The sequence below is a fragment of the Scyliorhinus torazame genome, chromosome 21, assembly GCF_047496885.1.
Source record: "Scyliorhinus torazame isolate Kashiwa2021f chromosome 21, sScyTor2.1, whole genome shotgun sequence".
In the NCBI taxonomy this organism is placed as follows: Eukaryota; Metazoa; Chordata; class Chondrichthyes; order Carcharhiniformes; family Scyliorhinidae; genus Scyliorhinus; species Scyliorhinus torazame.
Window position 1 is genome coordinate 57,561,613 of NC_092727.1, and position 22,524 is coordinate 57,584,136.

At 46.2% G+C, this 22,524-nt stretch overlaps 1 protein-coding gene across 3 annotated transcripts in view; it reads left to right on the plus strand.

Annotated features, from left to right (window-relative positions):
* LOC140398301 (G protein-activated inward rectifier potassium channel 4-like) overlaps positions 1-22,524 on the plus strand; it is a 169,377-nt gene that overhangs the window by 128,759 nt on the left and 18,094 nt on the right. The gene's annotated exons all lie outside the window — the stretch shown is intronic.

Here is a 22,524-nt window from a genome sequence, read left to right on the forward strand (position 1 = left end):
GTATCTGCTTCCAACTGGCCTGACCCAATAATTTTAAAGTTATCATACACCCCTGTGGCAGTATATGGGTTGTGTGGATTACTAAGGTATTCGACCCTGCTTAAATATATTCCTATAGCCTCTCCAATCTGTGCCTCTAATGTCCCTTGTTCCACTTTAACCAAATCTGTTACTCCAGCAGTAAGTGCAGCTACTGACAGCAAGAATGTGTTTGTGGCTGCGTTTAGCTCACTCTCTGTACAGCTAGATGATTCAAAGATTCAAGCTGCTGTCAAACTTGCATTAGACTTGGCAGACACAAATTGTGCATTGCTCAACTGGGGAATTTGACTAATGCCTTAATTGATGTTGAACAAGGAAGGAACATGTTATAAAACACTCTCGCCCACTTTAATACCAGAGGCAGCGCCTGTATCAGAGACTTTGGGTGAAGTGAAGTGAAGACAAATACTTTCCATCTGTCCATCTGTGTTCAAAACGTGACCATCTGAGGAATTTTCTAGACCATAATAATCGGCTTAATTAACTAATGCTGCAGTAAACTAACTGACATGGTTAGCCAAATCCCTGTTGTGCAGAATGAGGCCTTTCGGCCCATCTATTCTGCATCTCCCCTCCAAAGAGCATCTACCTACGCCCGCTCTCCCACTGCCCTATCTCTGTAACCCCATGCAATTCATCTAACCCGCACGTCTTTGGACGGTGTGAGGAAAATGGAACACCCGGCGGAAACCCACCTGGACGCTGGAAGAACATGCAAATTCCACGCAGTCACCCAAGGCCGGAATCTAACCCGGGTTCCTGGCGCTGAGGCAGCAGTGCTAACCACTGTGCCACCGTCGTTATTGCATGGTATGTGTACTTGAGGCAAATAATCGAAGATGGGTAGTTCATCGGCTGACTGCAGATTGGTCCAACTATCTAATTTCATGATTGATTTGCTTTAGATATACACTTTTTTAGTCTTGGAAAATGAAGGTAAATGAAAATGCCTGGTTTTAGATGCTGGTTAAAAAGATCTAAAATAATTGCAAATCAAAGAATGGTATAAGATTGTTTGTTTAATAAGGTTACAGTGAGAAGTGTTGGAAACTAAACAATGGGCTACCTCTCTGAACTTCGTGGTAGAGATGTTCACGGCTGTCTCAATAAGGGGTTTAAATTATTCTTGAGGTTTCCTAGAACAAAGGCAAAATTTGGGAACTGGAGAGAATGAGTGGGCAGAACCTTATCAGAATTTGGCAAAGTGTCAGGTTCCAATTGAAAACCGACGGTTAACTCTTAGTTGCACAGACCAGTTTTCTCTCCAAATATTGAGCCTCTTCAGGAAAGAAAAGAGTGGGCATGGTTAACGGTGGCATGGTTAATGGCACCACTCTCGGGGTGGGGCGTCAGAGCTGACAACTGGCTCCCCAAAGACCAGGGCGCCATCTTTAAAGGATGCCTTGATCAGCACTACAGCCTAACAGCTCCCAGCCCCCATCATGGAGATAATGAGGATTCTTCCTTCTCCACCCCACCGCCCATGATGATCCTTGCCGGCCTACCACCCCCCCACCAACACCACGTGAGTATTACCACTATTCCCAGTCGGGTCCGCCTCAGCACAGTGCTAACCCCCCCCCCCCCCTCCACCACGGGGGTATCTGCAGTGTCATTCCCCCACCCCCACTGCCCACTCCCACTAGAGCTTCTCCTGGCACAGGTTTGCAAAGTGCCAAACTGTGTCAGGGGCATGTCCCTCTACCCCCACTCTCTCCCTCTCTCTTCCCCCCCTTTCTGCTGAGCGATCCTCTCGACTGCTTCTCACATGGCCCAACCTGTTGTAACTCATGCCGGTGAAATATGAGGGTGCCATGTGGCGAAGGCAGTCTGCTGATAATATTTAAATACATGGAAATCTACTAAAATGAGTGGATGTCGCTGGTGAGCGTTGGGCAAATTGGGAAACGCAATCTCTCCAGTGATGATTCTCATGGATTTTCCACCTGTGCCACTGATCCCAAACACGGCTAGTGTGGGCTCACCCCCAGAGTGTTTACCTTGGGCATTCCTGTGTTGCCAAATTGCCATGGAGATACCTTCGGTTTCCGGTTTATATGGATATAATTTCTCACAGAAGCTGGCAGTCACCTGGGAGCAGCTTTGAGATAGACTGGGAGAGAGAATCTGCTTGGAGTTGCAAAGCAGCTGGGACAATTAGAGGGCTTTTGGAAAGTTGGCGGGAGTTTCTTATTTCGAGTCACTAAGCAAGAATGCAATGAGGGCAGTGCACAATTGTGAGATGTTGAAGGAGAATTGGAGGATTCCACTAACCAGATGCTAGTGAAATTACCTCATAATCTAATTCCTCTGAGAATACCAGGAACACGGAGGAGAATAAGAGTGAATTCCTGAGGACTGTGGCACACATTGGTTTTGTCCCAAGTGATGTGAAGCAACTCTCCTTGTCAAGTAAGGGGAACTCTCTTGTTTAAAAATAAATAAATAAATAAAAATAAATTTCGAGTACCCAATTCATTTTTCCAATTAAGGGCCAATTTAGCGTGTTCAATCCACCTACCTTGCACATCTTTGGGTTGTGGGGGCGAAACCCACGCAACACTGGGAGAATGTCCAAACTCCACACGGACAGTGACCCAGAGCCGGGATCGAACCTGGGACCTCGGCGCCGTGAGACAGCAGTGCTACCACTGCGCCACTGTGCTGCCCTAGTAAGGGGAACTCTTGAATGGAAATAGAATAAAACATGGTCTATTAAGATTTTATGTTTTTGAAGTATGTATTTATGAAGTTAGTACCTGCTTTCTTTCAATTTTGAACAATTAAAGTTTTGTTTAAAACATGGTCATTTTTTTGATGTAATTCCTTCAGTTAATAACCATGTTCAAATTTATTTTCAAATGTTACCGGTCTCCACTGTGATTGTAACGAGATTTTGATACGAATCAGAAACACACCAGCGTTGGCAGTGGATGCTTCTCATCTCCCTCTTCCAAACCAAGTGGCACATGACAGCGCTTTCATCCATTGTGTTTACATCCAGCAGGCCATGCTCTAGATTGTCTCCGTAACAGATCCATTTTATATGGACTGGTTGTTAATCTGACTCCCAGCTCTTATAAGGAGGACCATCTAGATGATGTCGAGGCCATATTAACTGGATGTCAACTCTTACACTCCGATACAAGAACTGGTCTCCACTCAATTTACCAGAGGCATAAATGCTACCATTTACCTCCAGGCTCAGCCTCCAATACAAAAAGTGCTCAAGTAACATTTTAAAATGTGCAGTCTATTGGAAGGATGTTATGATAAACGGACAGGAATTTCTAATATCTTGGCCTCTCCCAAAATGTTGTTGATGTTTACCGAAGCTCAATGTAGAGGTGTGTACGTACAATAATGTGCTGGAAGAGCCAACATCCTGCGTGAAGTGTGGGAGGAGCTGGTGCAGCTTCCTACTCATCCTGGGTTTGGTTGGGGCGCTGCGAGGAATGTTGCACTCTGAGCCACTGCATGATGCTACCCTCAGGTGTTCATATTGCAGCACTTTGAGGTGGAGGTTGCTTGGAGGCCACGACTGGCTGCTACTGATGGGAACTACAACTATCCCGGAGACCCAAGAAAGAAGATGCACTTTAGTTTATTATAAGCTTAAAAGGTTAAGGCCGCTACCGCGGCATACAACAAAATATGGTCCCAGATGGGTATTAATGACGGTGCTGGTCCCAGTTCGAACCGGTATTTAAAGGCCCAATCTGGGAGGACCTCCACACACAGGCGGGGATGTTTCTACTCCAGAGTCCCATGTGTATCCCCGTGGACCTTGGGTGGGTTATCACATCACCCCGTGCCTCCAGTCTGAATTTTGCCCCTTAAGTATCCTGCTGATGGGGTCTCCTTCACAGCTTCACATATAGCCACATGTCTCGCAGGATGGGGTGTGTACAGCGGGCCGGGGATCATCTCTTCCGCGTCCACAGTGTCGAAGAGTCACTGCTGGTGCTCATCTTCAATTGCCCCTGGGAGTTATGTTGGCTGAGTCCATGTTGGAAGCCGGGTCTTTGTTGTCCTGTTGGTCCCCGGCGGACTGTGCCTCTGAGCTAAAGGTCGGTACGAAGGATGGTGAGGGTATCTATTTACCTGGCATGGTTTCATCTAAGATGGGCTGCCTGCACCCGAGGTGGTCCACGTGTTTTCATATGTTTTTTTCCCCTGGTCTTGAAGCCAACACTTGTTTTCTCCACCATGACCCCTGGGATCGATTGAGAGTCATCCCCAAAATTGTGGACATGTACGGCATCTTTCGTCTCCGGTGTGTGCTGAATGTCAGAAATCATTAATATATTGTATTTTATATTTTGTTGCAGTAATGTTATTTAAAAACCCTTGTTTTAAAACAGTGTGTCTGCAGAAGCTGTGATTAAGGAATCGTAAAGGTTAGTTAATCATTGATTTTACCCATTTACTTGATGATAATAATGGAATATTGTTGTTTTTGAAGCATCCCTGGGGTGTAGATAATTAATGAAGATGGTGTTTAGTTCTAGCTAAGCAGGTCATGGGGCATCTTAGTGGAATACAGATAATGTAATAAATCGAAGGAAACATGTTTGTCTGTGGCTTTGGCAGTTTGGCTATAGGATTTGAGTCTGACAAGACAGAAGGATTTTCAGGTTGGTCCTGAAAGGGTCTCCTCCAAAGGTCTGCACAGAGAACAGCAAGTAAGCCTGATTGCTCATTTTATTTGAGTGGATTTTGAAATATATTTTTGCTTCGTTTTGAGACACTGGGCTAGTGCGCAGTCAATTCCAGTCCCACATGCCCCAGAGTCCCAACACCGACATAAGAGTCTGTGCTTCAGGTGACTTCTTTGCAGCAGGCTTTCCTCCTAACACGCTGGTTGGTTGAATCCTCTGTTTACAGTTGGTGATGACGGTCTCCTGGTAGCGTCTTTCAGTCAGTACTCACAAGCAGTAGGCTTTCTCCTGGAGAGACACTTTAGCTTTTATGAAACTGCGTCCTCAACTCAAAGGCTCACACTTCAGGCCTGCTTTTTACTTTAGACACTCTGTCTGAATCAAACCCAGTTTCCAGCCTGTGGTTTGACTTCAATCCTTTGCAATCTCGAGAATGACATCCAGACTTACTGGGGACAGGAGAGCACTTACACTGGATGTTTGGAGAGAGAGACTTTGAGCTGCTCCTTCTCGGCTTCAGAACCAAAGGTGAAACTAGAAAACACAGCCTTGTCTCTGAAACCGTAAGAATTCTTTTAACACCAGTTTAAAGTCCAACAAGTTTATTTGGAATCACAGCATTCGGAGCGTAGCTCCTTCATCAGGCGAGTGAAGAGGTGGGTTCAACAAACACAAATATGGACAAAGTCTATGATGCAAGATGATACTTTGAATGTGACTCTTTGCAGGTAATTAGGTCCTTACAGGTCCAGACGGTGCGACTGGAGAGAGGGGTAACCCCAGGTTAAAGAGGTGTGAATTGTCTCAAGCCAGGACAGTTGGTAAGATTTCGCAAGCCCAGGCCAGATGGTGGCAGGTGAATGCAATGAGACATGAATCCAAGGTCCTGGTTGAGACTGTACTCTTGTGTGCGGAACTTGGCTATCAGTTTCTGCTCTGCGATTCTGCGTTGTCACGCGTCCTGAAGGCCGCCTTGGACGCGCTTACCTGAACATCAGAGGCTAAATGCCCTTGACTGCTGAAGTGTTCCCAGACTGGAAGGGAACATTCCTGCCTGGTGATTGTCACGCCATGTCCATTCATCCGGTGTTGCAGAGTCTGCATGTTCTTGCCAATTTACCACGCCTTGGGACATCCTTTCCTGCAGTGTATGAGGTAGACAATGCTGGCCGAGTTGCACGAATATGTACTGCATACCTGGTGGGTGGTGTTCTTGCGTGTAATGGTGGTATCCATGTCGATGATCTGGCACGTCTTGCAGAGGTTGTGTGGAGTCGTGGTCGCTGTTCTCCTGAAAGCTGGGTAGGTTGCTGCAACAAAGTGTAGTGATCTGTATATGTGCATGTACACAAGGGATTAATGTGTAATCAGTAGCACCACATGTAACTGGACCAACAGGGGTATAAAAGGCAACCACATTGTGTCTCTGGCTCTCTCGGGGGTGCCCTGTGACCAGGGCAATAGTAGACTAGTTCAGATGGCTAATGGAGTTACGTATAGTTACTGTAGTTAGATGTTGTTAACCTTATCGCTAGTATCAAAGTTAAAGTAAAGAACTCATGCAATTATTGTTATAGTTACTCAATGAACCATTTGTTACCACTGGACAAGTTCGAGTCTTCATCGAGATTCAGAAGACCTCATCCCTAACCAAGGTTTGAGTAGTACATGTTACCTACCACACAGGTAACAAAACATGGTATCAGGCGTGTTGGCTTTAATAGAACTAGTTAGATTAGGTTAGACAAAAGGAGAAAAAAATTCAGACCGGATATTCAACTGTGGAAGACTTCGCAGCAAATTGATCCTCGATGACTAACTATGGGACTCATTGGACCTCAAGGGCAGCTGGAAACAACTGGTAATTTAAGTTATGACTGGAAAAGATTTGAACAGATATTCCAAATATTTGTCGCAGCTAATGATTTAAGCACGGTTTCTGACACAACAAAAATAGCACTACTACTCTCAATAGGAGGGCATGAAGCTAGAGGAATCTATAATTGCTTTAATTACTTAGAAGGTGAAGACAACACAAAATTCGAAGTAATACTCAAAACATTTGATGAACACTGAGTCAGTCTGGTGAGATGCTGGAAAGATTTAACTTGTCATAAATGCCAGAGAAACGGAGGGCCCATCACTGATTTTATTACAAATCTCAAGTTAATATCACTAGGCTGTGATTATGCTGATTTCAGAGATCCTATGATAATGGATCAATTAATTAATATATGGACTATCTGACAACTTGAAGGAAGAACTTTCACAAGATAGGTATCTAACTCTAGAAATTGCTATACAGAAATGCCTTGCTAATGAACAAAAACAAAATCAATACTGTGAGTCTTTACAAACACAGAATCAGCATTGAGAAAACAAAATCGGTAAAAATGGCACGAACACTCACCACGAGGCAGAGGCAGGATCTCGCTCGATGCAACAGCACGTTTTGATTGGCAGCCATCTTGAGCGAGAGCGTTCCGGCCAGTACGCACATGCGCACTTCTCAAAGATGGAAAGCGGCAAAATACACTCGAGAAGCCGCGCATGCGCAGTTTGCGAAAAGAGCGCACAGTAAAGGAAACTTGAATTGCACATGCACAATCGATTCCTACGCATGACATCACGAGTGTCATGATGTCAAGAGGACCCGGACCACGCCCACTTAAAAGGGAAATGCACAGAAATGAACAAAAAGAAATGTAAAGCTGCAAAATCCAATTTTCTTACCTCAAAAGACAGAACGATGCCCAAAATTACACCAGCAGTTGAAAATAACTTTCACAACACCCTGGAACAAGCAGTCTGCACCACCCAAAATGAAGAGCACCATGCCAAATCCAAAACCCAAGAAGATGATTTGTTCATTGAACATGAAGAGAACGATAACAACTTCGAAACAAAAAGAGAATGATTTGTCTACCGAACAATACACACAATACTACCCCGACATGGCTGAGTTATTCGGATATGCTGATCACAGCATCAACAACACGGTTGCAAAGCCCAACACGACTCTACCCATGATAGATGATTCCAATACCATGATGCCATGGCAGATCGTCGATACATTGGATGACAGCAATGCCCAAGAAGAAGACGACGCCACACAAGAGCACACAGATCGACTCTACAGCGAGGTACTGCACGACTCCACAGAGAGCAATGAAAGACTCCACAGAGAGAGCGACACAAGCCTCCACAGACAGCTCGGTGACCGATTCAAAAATGGAAGCAAGCAAATACTCCATAGCGAACGCCATGCATGAACAAGACTATGAAAGTCTACCAAGCTCACATGAACAACAAAAAGAGTATGACAGTCTACCCAGCTCATTTAACCAACAAGAAGACACTGAATGTCTACCCACTGTATGTGAGACAAGTGACGAAGAAATCACAATTCCCATACAGGATGGGCAAGATCACAGCAAAACTGCCATCTCAGCCTCATCTGCACAGAAGCACTCAATAATCCAGAGGAGGGCTACTCATGAGTCCAGAGAGACCACGTCAATTGAAATCTTGAAGATTTCGACTCCAGAAGAGGAGCACCAAAACCCACAAGAGAATGAAATTGTGAAGATTTTGATTCCAGAAGAGGAGCACCAAGAAACCAAAGGTGATTTCAAATGAACCAGAAATAACTCCAGAAGAGAAGCACAAAGAAATCAATGATTCAAGTGAACCAGAAATGACTCTAGTAGAGGAGTACCAAGGAAGCAAAACAGGAATCAAATCCACCACAAATGACTGTCACCAACATCAGATCATTCTCACAATTCTCAAGAATTGAGAATGTAACAATGCTGAATGCTCAATTGAGAATGCTCAATGTGACACATACCACAATGGACACTGACACCAATAACTGTGATAATGGCTCAAATCATCCACACGGAACGCTCATTGAGCACAACAAGAACAACAAACACCGCAAGACGCACAGCAGAAACTAGAACAACAGCAACAACAAAAATAACATGCAGCGCAACAAGAACAACAAAGACAACAAGAAGCATAATAGAAACAACAAGCACGGCAAGAAAAACAAGAACAGCGACAACGACAACGACAACAAAAACAACAAACACAGAAACAACAACGACCTGTACAACATGGTATAACTCTGCACATGAAGGACAATGCCACAGCACACTGCAAAACAATGACAAGACTGCAAACATGCCAAGGCATGGCAAAGAATCTCTCAAATTCACATCTGCTCCAGAATAAGCTTGTACGCCAGCTTTCAAGGCAGGTGACACACTAGATCAATACTGCAAACACAAAGTCTAGGTCAGACTATGGTGTAACACAGAATTGCTACGACAAGTATAGAGAAAAAAAAAAAGAAAGTCTAAATCGGACAACAAAGTGATTAGACCATTCTAACATCTCATGATGACTTGATGGTCACTTAAACACAAGAACACTGACGATGTTCACAAATGAATAACGACATCAACATCACTTCAACAACAGAAGACGAAAGCAACTCAACCGAACAAATTCATAACGTTTAGACTCAAATTTTTTAATTAAGATTGGACTCCTAAATATTAATTGGCTTTGTATAATCAAGATCATCACAACTTGTACATAACATCATTCTTCATCGAGATTCAGAAGACCTCCTCACTAACCAAGGTTTGAGTAGCGCATGTTACCTATCACACAGGTAACAAAACACACATGTCTGTTTGAGATTACGCAGTTGATGAAGGCAAGTAGTGGGGGTGTGGCGATGGCCTTGGCAAGGTGTTCTGTTTCATCGATGATGTGTTGAAGGCGCCGAAGAAGATGTCGTAGTTTCTTCAGGACGCATGCTAATGCAGAATTCCAGGTTCACTTAAGTTTATTATAAGTTTAAAGTGGCTACCGCAGCATAACAATAGGGTTCCAAATTGGGGGCTAGCGAATGTCCCTTTTAAAGGACAGTAACGAGCCCCAGCTGGGCGCACCTCCGCCCATTAGGGGGAAGCTCGTATTCTGAGACCCGTGGGAAGATCAATCAGTGTGTCCCTGTGGGCCTCGTGAGGTTTATCACCGTAGCCATGCCAACCCTCTGCCTGGTAACAACTGAATTCCATCTAAAGATTGATTTGTGACCTAGTGTGGGTAATGGGGGAAACCTACTTTGTATGCTGAAAGAGAAAAGAACTATGCTTCATGTTATACATAACTAACTCTCTCAGTACAACCTCAAAGGTCACTTACAATGATTTGCAGTCACTGCTAAGCAAACAATCTATCACTGGACAGCCGGAAAAAAAAAAAGTTAGACAGAATCTTTTTCATGATTAGGTTTCCATGTGGGCAGCCTGGTGGTGGGGTATCTCATTGTAAGAGGGCAGAATATAGTTCAAACCATGTATCTTATTCATGTTTTCCTCAACTTTTCATTCAAGTGTCCTGATTAAATGTGGCTTCATAGAACGGCTCCTTCTTATAGACTTGCATCCCTTTCCATCCATTTTGGAGTAATTCGGTTGGTCGTTTGGGAATTATACATCCTGCAGTCGGAGGAGAGCAATGCTGGGGAACAGCCATGTTATTGCAGTCTTTTGCTTTGACTGAATACTATTGTTACTGGGGCAAAATGTGTGCTTTGTTCCTGCAGCCATTTGCTGTGATGGGCCATTTTTAAATCAATGTAATTAGACCTTACAGCAGCCAGTTGTAATTCTTCCCCCCCCCCCCCCCCCCCCAAATCAATCCCATGAAATAGACACTCCATCCAGGAGTGCAACCAACGGATCACTCCTGTAATATCCCACACGGGCCCTACAGGCTAGGGAGTTTATTGAGTCCGAACTCCCACGTTGGGGGCGGGGTATCGCAATTACTCAATGTATATAAGGTCAGCCAGTAAGGCACCAACTGGAAAGAGGAACTCCGCAATGTACCTATTGTTTGTATAGGTTGATGTGTTGGGTGTTCTAGATCACATACAGGTCACCAACACTTGAAGTAGTGCAACACTTTTATTAAAAGGTTAACTATTTAAACATACTTGAACTGTGGGTAAATACGATACCAGCTTTAACTAAAGACCTTTGCCTTGTCCTAACCAGTTGATGCACTCAGCACATGGTGAATGTCTGTGTAGCAGGCTGTGAGCTCTGTGCTCCTAGCTAGCTGCTACTCGAATGAGTGGGAACTCTGATGTCCCCTGTCTTTATAGTGCGTGTGCTCTCACTGGTGATTGGCTGCGGTGTTGTGTATGTTGATTGGTCCCACTATGTGTCCATCAGTGTGTGTTTGCACCATAATATACTGGTGTATATTATCACATTCCCTCCCTTTTTTTATATAAAAAAAATGTGCCTACGTGACAATAAATAGTGTGTGATGAATGTTCCTGACTACGTGTGTGAAATATTTACAGGACTATGTACACAAAACTACGCTATTTACATAAGACGGTGCCTGGTGCAGAAAAAAACTGTCACACAAATAACGAGATGAACACTATATATGCAAACCACTTGAATGATTAAACGGAAGAACAGAACAGACCAGAGAGTCTATTAGTGCAAAGTTCACAAATTAAGTCTGAGGTGGGCGACGAATTCTGGTTGACCACCTCAAGGGTGGGCCAGGAGCCACCAGCTGAGGAACGGGCTGGACTGCGTCAGAGTGAGGATGCAGAGTAACTGGAATCTCTGCATCGTCCAGGTCAGGGACAACAGGAGGGCGTGGCACTGGATGGAGGATCACGTAGCGAGCACGGACTGAGACGAAGGGCATGCCGATTACGGCGCAGAATGAATGGAACCATTCGGTAGACTAACCAGGAATGAGCGGGGAGCCACCTGCCGAAGAACCACAGCAGTTGCAGACCAGCCACCATCCGGAAGATGGATGCCGACGTTTATCATCTGGAGCCAGAGCAGGGAGATCAGCTGCACGGGCGTCATGAGCCGCCTTGTGCTGTGCATGAGACAGTTGCATTCGTTGAAGGACCGGAACGTGGTCGAGGTCTGGGACATGAATGGACGGCACCGTCTTCCTCGAGGTGCGACCCATGAGCAGCTGGGCTGGCGACAGGCAAGTGGACAGTGGGGCTGAGTGATAGGCCAGCAGGGCGAGGTAGAAGTCTGATCCCGCAACGGCAGCCTTGCAGAGGAGCCGTTTGACTATGTGGACGCCATTCTCCACTTTGCCATTGGATTGGGGGTACAGGGGACTGGATGTCACATGCACAAAGTTGTACCTCCTGGCAAAGTTGGACCATTCCTGGCTTGCGAAGCAGGGGCCATTGTCCGACATCACAGAGTGGGATGTCGTGACGAGCGAAGGTGTCCTTACAGGCACGGATGACTGCAGACGATGTGATGTCGTGCAAACGTACCACCTCCGGGTAGTTTGAAAAATAGTCCACGATCAGGACATAGTCTCTACCCAGTGCGTGGAACAGGTCGATGCCGACCTTGGACCAAGGGGACGTGACCAACTCATGGGGCTGTAGGGTCTCACGTGGTTGGGCCGGCTGGAACCGCTGACCGGTGGGGCAGTTGAACACTGTGTAGGCGATGTCGTCATTGATGCCGGGCCAGTACACTGCCTCTCGGGCCCGTCGGTGGCACTTCTTCACGCCAAGATGGCCCTCGTGTAGCTGTTCCAAGACGAGCTGGCGCATGCTGTGCGGGATAACAATGCGGTCCAGCTTCAGGAGGACACCATCGACGACTGCCAGATCGTCTGATGTTGTAGAACTGTGGGCATTGGCTCTTGAGCCACCCGTCTGTTAGGTGGCGCATGACACTCTGTAGCAGGAGGTCAGCCACAGTCTCGCATCAAATTTGGACGAGGAGTTCATCCGCGGCCGGTAGATTGGAGGCCACGAAGGCCACATGGGCGTCAACCTGGCAGACTAATCCCGCTGGGTCCCACGGGGTGTTGACTGCCCTGGACAGAGCGTCGGCTATGATCAGGTCTTTGCCCGGGGTGTATACGAGCTGCAAGTCTTATCAGTTTGAGCAGAATGCGCTGGAGGCGAGGCGTCATGTCGTTCAAGTCTTTTTGTATTATATTGACCAGCGGGTAATGGTTGGTCTCGACAGTGAATTGGAGAAGGCCGCACGCATAATCATGAAATTTGACGACACCGGTCAACAGGCCCAGGCACTCCTTTTCTATCTGCGCGTAGCGCTGTTCCGTGGGGGTCATGGCGCGAGACGCAATATGCAATGGGGGCCCATGATGAGGCCTTATCGCGTTGCAGGAGCACTGCCCCAATGCCAGATTGGCTGGCATCAGTCGAAATGTTTGTCTCTTTCGCTGGATCAGAAAAGGCCAATACCGGGGCTGTGGTAAGTTTGGTTTTAAGTTCTCGTCTCTCCATTCGCGCTCGTGGGCAGGAAGCCATTGGAAGTCTGTTGCCTTCCTGACCAGGTTCCTGAGAGGTGTGGCATGAGAGACGAGGTTAGTGATGAACTTCCCTCAGAAGTTGACCGTGCCCAGAAATTGGAGGACCGCCTTCTCGTCCTCTGGCTTTTTCATGGCTGTGATGGCAGCCACCTTGTCTGCATCTGGCCGCACACCCAACTGGGAGATGTGGTCCCAGTTCCGTCTGGCCGAAGGAGCATTTGGCTCTGTTGAGGCGTAGGCCCTGCTCCCGTATGCGTTTGAACACGCGCTGGAGGCGACTGATCTGCTCCTGCGGAGTGGTGGACCAAATGATTATATCGTCAACATAGACGCGAACACCTTCAATGCCTTCCATCATTTGTTCCATGATCCTGTGGAATACCTATGACGCCGATATGATCCCAAACGGCATCCTGTTGTAACAATATCTGCCAAAAGGGGTGTTAAAGGTACACCGTTTCCTGCTGGATCTATCTCATTGAATTTGCCAGAATCCTTTCGAGGCGTCAAGTTTGGTGAAGAGCTTGGCCCGAGCCATCTCGCACGTGATCTCTTCGCGCTTGGGGATTGGGTAATGCTCCCTCATTATGTTGCGATTTAGATCCTTTGGATCAATGCAGATTCTGAGCTCGCCAGAAGGCTTCTTTACGCACACCATGGAACTGACCCAGTCGGTTGGTTCCGTAACTCTGGAGATCACTCCTTGGTCTTGGAGGTCCTGCAGCTGCTGCTTGAGGCGGTCCTTGAGAGGTGCTGGGACTCTGCAAGGTGCATGCACCACAGGCGTGGCGTTCTGTTTGAGTAGGATCTTGTAAGTATATGGGAGCATGCCCATGCCTTCGAAGAGGTTGCGGTGCTGGTCGATGATGGCGTTGAGTTGTGCCCTGAAGTCAGCATCCTGGAAGGCAGACGTGTCATCAGGAGAGAGAGCGTGAACTCTTTGAATGAGGTTTAGCAATTTGCACGCCTGTGCGCCAAGCAGAGTCCTTAGAGGAGCCCACGATCTCGAAAGGAAGGGTGGCTTTTTGTGACTTGTGCGTCACTTCAAGTTGGCATGAGCTGGTAGCAGGAATGATGTTGCCATTGTAGTCCAATAGCTGGCAGGCCGATGGGAGAATGGTTGGTTTGACACAAAGACTTTGGAAAGCAGACCATGCCATGAGATTAGCGGAGGCACCAGTGTCCAGGCGGAATTGTATTTGGGACCGGTTGACCATCTTGAACTTCGTCTTGTCTTCGTCATCTGCAAAGGTGAGAGAGTTGAGAATATGGATGGCATGGTCCCCAGCCGTGGAGAGGAGAAGAGCCATCTTTTAGGTGTCCGAGGCGCCCTCCTTGTCCGTGGCTGTGAGGTAGAGCTGGAAGCACTGTTTGAAAATCTTCCGGTTTGCCCCGAGGTTGCCGGCGATGCGGAGCGGTGGCGGCGGGCTGATGTCCCATGTTGCAGAATGACGGAATACTGGCGGATCACTTGCAGGTAGGTCTAAGAAGTGCTCGTGTGCAACCACACCTGGTATCATGATGTGTTGGGTGTTCTGGATCACATACAGGTCACCAACACTTGAAATAGTGCAACACTTTTATTAAAAGGTTAACTATTTAAACATACTTGAACTGTGGGTAAATACGATACCAGCTTTAACTAAAGACCTTTGCCTTGTCCTAACCAGTTGATGCACTCAGCACATGGTGAATGTCTGTGTTGCAGGCTGAGTTCTGCTCCTTTCTAGCTGCTACTTGAATCAGCGGGAACTCTGACCCTTGTCTTTATAGTGCGTGTGCTCTCACTGGTGATTGGTCCCACTGCGTGTCCATCAGTGTGTGTCTGCACCATCATATACTGGTGTATATTATGACATAGGTAAAACTCTGTTCTTATTTTATTTAGTGTGGACTTCCCATGTCTTTATTAAAACTCTGTCTCGGGGAAACCACATGTGCAAACAATGTTTCCCTAATCTACTCTGTCCAGTGGCCTCATGGCTTTGAACTCCCCTAGAAATCACCTCTCTGCCTTCTTTTCTCCAAGAAAAACAGCCCAAACTTCTTCACTCCACCTTCATAACTGAACCATACCTGGAAACGTTCTTGTGAATGTTATCTGCACTCTCTCACCAGATTGCTATTTGCACTCTCTCACCAATGTGTTCACATCTTTCCTAAGATACGATGCTCGGAACTGTACACTATATTCCAGCAGAGGTCTAACTAGTGTCTTGTTTTTAAGTTCCGCATCACCTCCTTGTTTTTGTACTCGTGTTCCCCGACTGGTAAAGCCTAGAATGCTATATGAACAAGCTCAAGCCTGTCCTGCAAGATCATGGCTGATCTGATGGTACCCTCACATCTGCATCCCACTACCCCCGATAACCTTGCTTAACAAAAAAAGAGTGCACTGTAACACCCTGGTCCACTCCTCAATCATATCTAACTCCCCATCACCTTCTCTTGCAATCACAGAAGGTGCAACACCTGCCCCTTTACCTCCTCCCTCCTCGCCATTCAAGTCCCCCAAATACTCCTTCCGGTTAAGCAGCATTTCACTTGCACTTCCTTCAATTTGGTTTATTGTATTCGCTGTTCCCAATGCGGTCGCCTTTAGATTGGGGAGACTAAACGCAGACTGAGTGACCTATTTACGGAACACCTTTGCTCAGTCCACAAGCATGACCTTCCCTGGTGCTTGCCATTTTAATTCCGCACCTTGCTCTCATGTCCACATGTTCCTCCTTGGCCTGCTGCGATGCTCCAGTGAAGCCCAGTGCAAGCTGGAGGAGCAACACCACTTCTTCTGATTAGGCATATTGCAGCCCCCGGGACTCCACATTGAGTTTGGCAACTTTACGTTTTGACTTCTCTTCTAAACCTTTTTTAAAAAATTCTCCCATTTACGTATTGCCTCCATGCAAACCCCTCGCCCCCACACCAGGCCATCTGTCTTTTGTTCTTAAAGTTGCTACTTTTTGCTGCAGTTTCTACAGTTCTAACACATCCTCCCTTCCATCAGTTCTGATGAAGAGTAAAACGTTAACTCTTTCTTGCCCAGTAGATGCTGGCAGACCTGGTGAGGTGAGTTTTTGTACCGCCCTCTGTTTCTTGTTTAAGATTCCAGCATTTGCAGTATTTTGCTTATTTTTCTTGCTTCTTTTTGTAGCCTCCTTATTTCCTCTTCACAAGTTACTTTCCTGCTTCTCTTTGTCATCAGCAAATTTGGCGACCATTCCTTAATCCAGGTCATTTATAGAACATAGAACATAGAACAATACAGCGCAGTACAGGCCCTTCGGCCCACGATGTTGCACCGAAACAAAAGCCATCTAACCTACACTATGCCATTATCATCCATATGTTTATCCAATAAACTTTTAAATGCCCTCAATGTTGGCGAGTTCACTACTGTAGCAGGTAGGGCATTCCACGGCCTCACTACTCTTTGCGTAAAGAACCTACCTCTGACCTCTGTCCTATATCTATTACCCCTCAGTTTAAAGTTATGTCCCCTCGTGCCAGCCATATCCATCCGCGGGAGAAGGCTCTCACTGTCCACCCTATCCAACCCCCTGATCATTTATATAAAATTGTAACCAGTTTTGATCCCAGCACTGATCCCTGTGGCACACAACTCATTATGTCTTGACAACCTAAAAAAGACACATTTATGCCTACTCACTGCTACCTGTTAGCTAGCATTAAATCTTCTATTCTTGCCAATATGGTACCCCTTTTCCAGGAGATGTTATTTTCTGCACTAGCCTTTGATGTGGCATTTTATCAAATGCATTCTGAAAATTGAAGTACAGTATATCATCTGTTCCTCTTTATCCACAGCCCGTTACTTCCTCCAAGAACTCCAATAAGTTGTTCAAATATGATTTGCATTTCACAAAACAGTGCTGACTCTCCCTGATTGCCTTGAGCTCATTCAAATTCCCTGCTAACTTGTTTAATAATAGCTTCTAGCATTTCCCCTCTGACAGATGTTAAACTAACTGGCCTGTAGTTTATTCCTTTCTGCCTCCCTGCCTTTTTGAATAATGGAGTTACATTTACTATCTTCCAAACTAATGAGCCCTTCCCTGAATCTAGGAGGTGTTTTGGAAAATTAAATCAAATGCATCAACTATCTCACTGGACACTGCTTTTAAGACCCCGAGGATGAAGTCCATCAAGGCCCAGTCTGCCCACAGCTCCAACAATTAACTCTGTACCATTTCTCTGGTGATTGTAATTTCCCTGATCTCCTCCCTCCCTCCCATATCCTGGTTTACAGCTGCTTCAGAATGTTACTTGTGTCTGCGGCAGTGAAGACTGATGCAAAACACTTCTCAATTATCTGCCATTTCCTTCTTTTCCATTATCAATTCCCCAGAGTCACTTTCCATAGGACCGATCCTCACTTGTTTCATTTTAAAATATTTATAGAAACACTTAGTGTCTGATTTTATATTCCTGGCTAGCTTTTTCGCATACTTTTTCCTTCCCTTGTGCTTTTATTCAGTGCACTCTCAACCCGGGGCGGGATTCTCCGACCCCCCTCCCCCGCTGAGTCAGAGAATCGGCAGGGGGCGGCATGAATCCCGCACCCGCCGGCTGCCGAATTCTCCGGCCCCGTGGATTTGGCGGGCACGGGAATCGCGCCGCGCCGGTTGGTGTCCTCTGGCAGCGCCCACCCCTGGCGATTCTCCGGCTCTCGATGGGCCGAGTGGCCACCCGTTTTCGGCGGGTCCTGCCGGCGTATGTTACGATAGGTATTTGCCGGCGGGACTTGGTCCGCGTGCGGCCTCGGGGGAGCGCAGGGGGATCTGGCCCCGGGGAGATGCCCCCACAGTGGCCTGACCCGCAATCGGGGACCCCCGATCCGCGGGCGGGCCTGTGCCGTGGGGGCACTCTATTCCTCCACATCGGCTTGTGTGCCAGTACGCGATGGCCGACGCGGAGATGACACGCGCATGCGCTGGGAATACGCCAGCACACGCTGGCGCTCCTGCACAGCTTACATTACTTATGCACACTTGTTCAGTTCCATCTGCTCCTGTACAGCTTCTTAGAGTTTCATCTTTATATTGGGTGCGATTCTCCCAAAAGAGAACAAAAAAGTCCCATAGCAAGTACATTTAGCTGCGTGTATCCCCAGCCCCAGCCCAACCGCAATATGGTAGGCAGCCCTGGCCTGATCGCGCGTCCGCAAAAAATGTCAGCTTGGCTGTGCCATGTCAGTTGGAAACCTTAGTGCCAGGCTGGCACCCAGGTGGCACTCCCCAAAGGGCATGCAGCTGGGGGCCTCAGATTCCCTGGGAGACTTCCAGGAGTGTTGTTCCGTCTGGTCCCTGTTTGTGGGACCATTGCTAATTGGCGCTTGCCCAAGGACTCTGAAGCAAAGGGGTTGAATCCTAAAGCTTCAGGTACCTTGGGACCTGCACAAGGCGTACTGCCTCGCTCTAATATGCAGATCTGCTAAAATGTGATTCTGCTCATTGTTGGCGGGATTCACATCACAAAGTCTCGCGAGATTGGGTTGAGTGACTCGAGGCGTTGTGAGCCGGGTAGATCTCGGTCGTGGGGGTCTGCTTTTTCGGTGCAGCCTGGCTGCAGGATCGCCCCCATTGTCTCTCCACATTATTCCTTCCTGTCAAAATGAGTCGCTTCACACTTCTCTACATGCATTGGAGCACAGTGGTTAGCACTGTTGCTTCACAGCGCCAGGGCCCAGGTTTGTTTCCCGGCTTGGGTCACTATCTTTGCGGAGTCTGCACGTTCTCCCTGTGTCTGTGTGGGTTTCCTCCGGGTGCTCTGGTTTCTCCCCACAAGCCCCGAAAGACGTGCTGTTAGGTAATTTGGACATTCTGAATTCTCCCTCAGTGAACCCAAACAGGGGCCGGAATGTGGCAACTAGAGGATTTTCACAGTAACTTCATTGCCGTTAATGTAATCCTACTTGTGACAATAGAGATTATTATTATCTACCACCTGCCTGCAGACACCTCTCCGTAATACTCCTAAAACCAATGCATTTCCTGTAACCCGAATTCTGATGTGATTGTATTGTCAGATTATGTGTCAATTTGTGCGATTGCATGAACTATGATTTTACAACTGGAATGATCTCCATGTCGTGGAAATTATAATAAAGACAAATTCTTCGTGAGTTCGATGAAGGAAATCGTTTTGACACAAATATTTGCGGAGAGGGGAGTGGTCTGGCTGCATAGCCATTCCACAGGACTCTGAGTTATACACTTAAAAACCATTATATTTAATGGTTATATCCCAATGGTGAACCTTGGGAACATAAGAACATAAGAACTAGGAGCAGGAGTAGGCCATCTGGCCCCTCGAGCCTGCTCCACCATTCAATGAGATCATGGCTGATCTTTTGTGGACTCAGCTCCACTTTCCGGCCCAAACACCATAACCCTTAAACCCTTTATTCTTCAAAAAACTATCTATCTTTATCTTAAAAACATTTAATGAAGGAGCCTCAACTGCTTCACTGGGCAAGGAATTCCATAGATTCACAACCCTTTGGGTGAAGAAGTTCCTCCTAACCTCAGCCTCAAAATAAGGGGAAGTAGATTTAGGACTATGCCCCCTAGTTCTGCTTTCACCCGCCAGTGGAAACAACCTGCCCGCATCTATCCTATCAATTCCCTTCATAATCTTATAGGTTTCTATAAGATCCCCCCCCCCCCCCCTCATCCTTCTAAATTCCAACGAGTACAGTCCCAGTCTACTCAACCTCTCCTCGTAATCCAACCCCTTCAGCTCTGGGATTAACCTAGTGAATCTCCTCTGCACACCCTCCAGTGCCAGTACGTCCTTTCTCAAGTAAGGAGACCAAAACTGAACACAATATTTCAGGTGTGGCCTCACTAACACCTTATACAATTGCAGCAGAACCTCCCTAGTCTTAAACCCCATCCCTCTAGCAATGAAGGACAACATTCCATTTGCCTTCTTAATCACCTGTTGCACGTGTAAACCAACATTTTGCGACTCATGCACTAGCACACCCAGGTCTCTCTGCACAGCAGCATGTTTTAATATTTTATCATTTAAATAATAATCCCTTTTGCTGTTATTCCGACCAAAATGGATAACCTCACAATTGTCAACATTGTATTCCATCTGCCAGACCCTAGCCCATTCACTTAGCCTATCCAAATCCCTCTGCAGACTTCCAGTATCCTCTGCACTTTTTGCTTTACCACTTATCTTAGTGTCGTCTGCAAACTTGGACACATTGCCCTTGGTCCCCAACTCCAAATCATCTATGTAAGTTGTGAACAGTTGTGGGCCCAACACTGATCCCTGAGGGACACCACTAGCTACTGATTGCCAACCAGAGAAACACCCATTAATCCCCACTCTTTGCTTTCTATTAATTAACCAATCCTCTATCCATGCTACTACTTTCCCCTTAATGCCATGCATCTTTATCTTATGCAACAACCTTTTGTGTGGCACCTTGTCAAAGGCTTTCTAGAAATCCAGATATACCACATCCATTGGCTCCCCGTTATCTACCGCACTGTTAATGTCCTCAAAAAATTCCACTAAATTCGTTAGGCACGACCTGCCCTTTATGAACCCATGCTGCGTCTGCCCAATGGGACAATTTCCATCCAGATGCCTCGCTATTTCTTCCTTGATGATAGATTCCAGCATCTTCCCTACTACCGAAGTTAAGCTCACTGGCCTATAATTACCTGCTTTCTGCCTACCTCCTTTTTTTAAACAGTGGTGTCACGTTTGCTCATTTCCAATCCGCCGGGACCACCCCAGAGTCTAGTGAATTTTGGTAAATTATCACTAGTGCATTTGTAATTTCCCTAGCCATCTCTTTTAGCACTCTGGGATGCATTCCATCAGGGCCAGGAGACTTGTCTACCTTTAGCCCCATTAGCTTGCCCATCACTACCTCCTTAGTGATAACAATCCTCTCAAGGTCCTCACCTGACATAGCCTCATTTCCATCAGTCACTGGCATGTTATTTGTGTCTTCCACTGTGAAGACCGACCCAAAAAACCTATTCAGTTCCTCAGCCATTTCCTCATCTCCCTTCTCATCCTCTAAAGGACCAATATTTACCTTAGCCACTCTTTTTTGTTTTTTGTATTTGTAGAAACTTTTACTATCTGTTTTTATATTCTGAGCAAGTTTACTCTCATAATCTATCTTACTCTTCTTTATAGCTTTTTTATTAGCTTTCTGTCGCCCCCTAAAGATTTCCCAGTCCTCTAATCTCCCACTGATCTTTGCTACTTTGTATGTTTTTTCCTTCAATTTGATACTCTCCCTTATTTCCTCAGATATCCACGGTTGATTTTCCCTCTTTTTACCGTCCTTCCTTTTTGTTGGTATAAACCTTTGCTGGGCACTGAAAAATCACTTGCAAGGTTCTCCACTGTTCCTCAACTGTTTCACCACTTTGCTCCCAGTCTACCTTAGCTAGTTCTTCTCTCATCCCATTGTAATCTCCTTTGTTTAAGCACAAAACACTAGTGCTTGATTTTACCTTCTCACCCTCCATCTGTATTTTAAATTCCACCATATTGTGATCGCTCCTTCCGAGAGGATCCCTAACTATGAGATCCTGAATCAATCCTATCTCATTACACAGGACCAGATTTAGGACCACTTGTTCCCTCGTAGGTTCCATTACATACTGTTCGAGGAAACTATCGCGGATACATTCTATAAACTCCTCCTCAAGGCTGCCTTGACCGACCTGGTTAAACCAATCAACATGTAGATTAAAATCCCCCCTGATAACTGCTGTACCATTTCTACATGCATCTGTTATTTCTTTGTTTATTGCCTGACCCACCATAATGTTACTATTTGGTGGCCTATAGATTACTCCTATCAGTGACTTTTTCGCCTTACTATTCCTGATTTCCACCCAAATGGATTCAACCTTATCCTCCATAGCACCGATGTCATCCCTTACTGTTGCCCGGATGTCATCCTTAAATAACAGAGCTACACCACCTCCCTTACCATCCACTCTGTCCTTCCGAAAAGTTTGATACCCTCGGATATTTAACTCCCAGTCGTGACCATCCTTTAACCATGTTTCAGTAATGGCCACTAAATCATAGTCATTCACTTATGATTTGCGCCATCAACTCATTTACCTTATTTCCGAATACTACGAGCATTCAGGTGAAGTACACTTATGTTGACTTTTTTACCTCTGTTCTTAATCTTAACACCTCGATCAGTAACCTCTCCTAAGTTCTATTTCCTCCAACCTTTCTCCTAATTTTCATTGTCGTCGAACCCATATCTTCATTTAACAACCTGCCGCGTCGCTTACCATTAATGTTTTCACTTCCCGTTTTATTTCTTTTAGTATTCCTGGTCCTATTCACTGAGCTCCCCTCAGTCACTGTACCTTGTACTGTCGTCCTTTTTGATTTTTGACTATGGCTTCTCTGC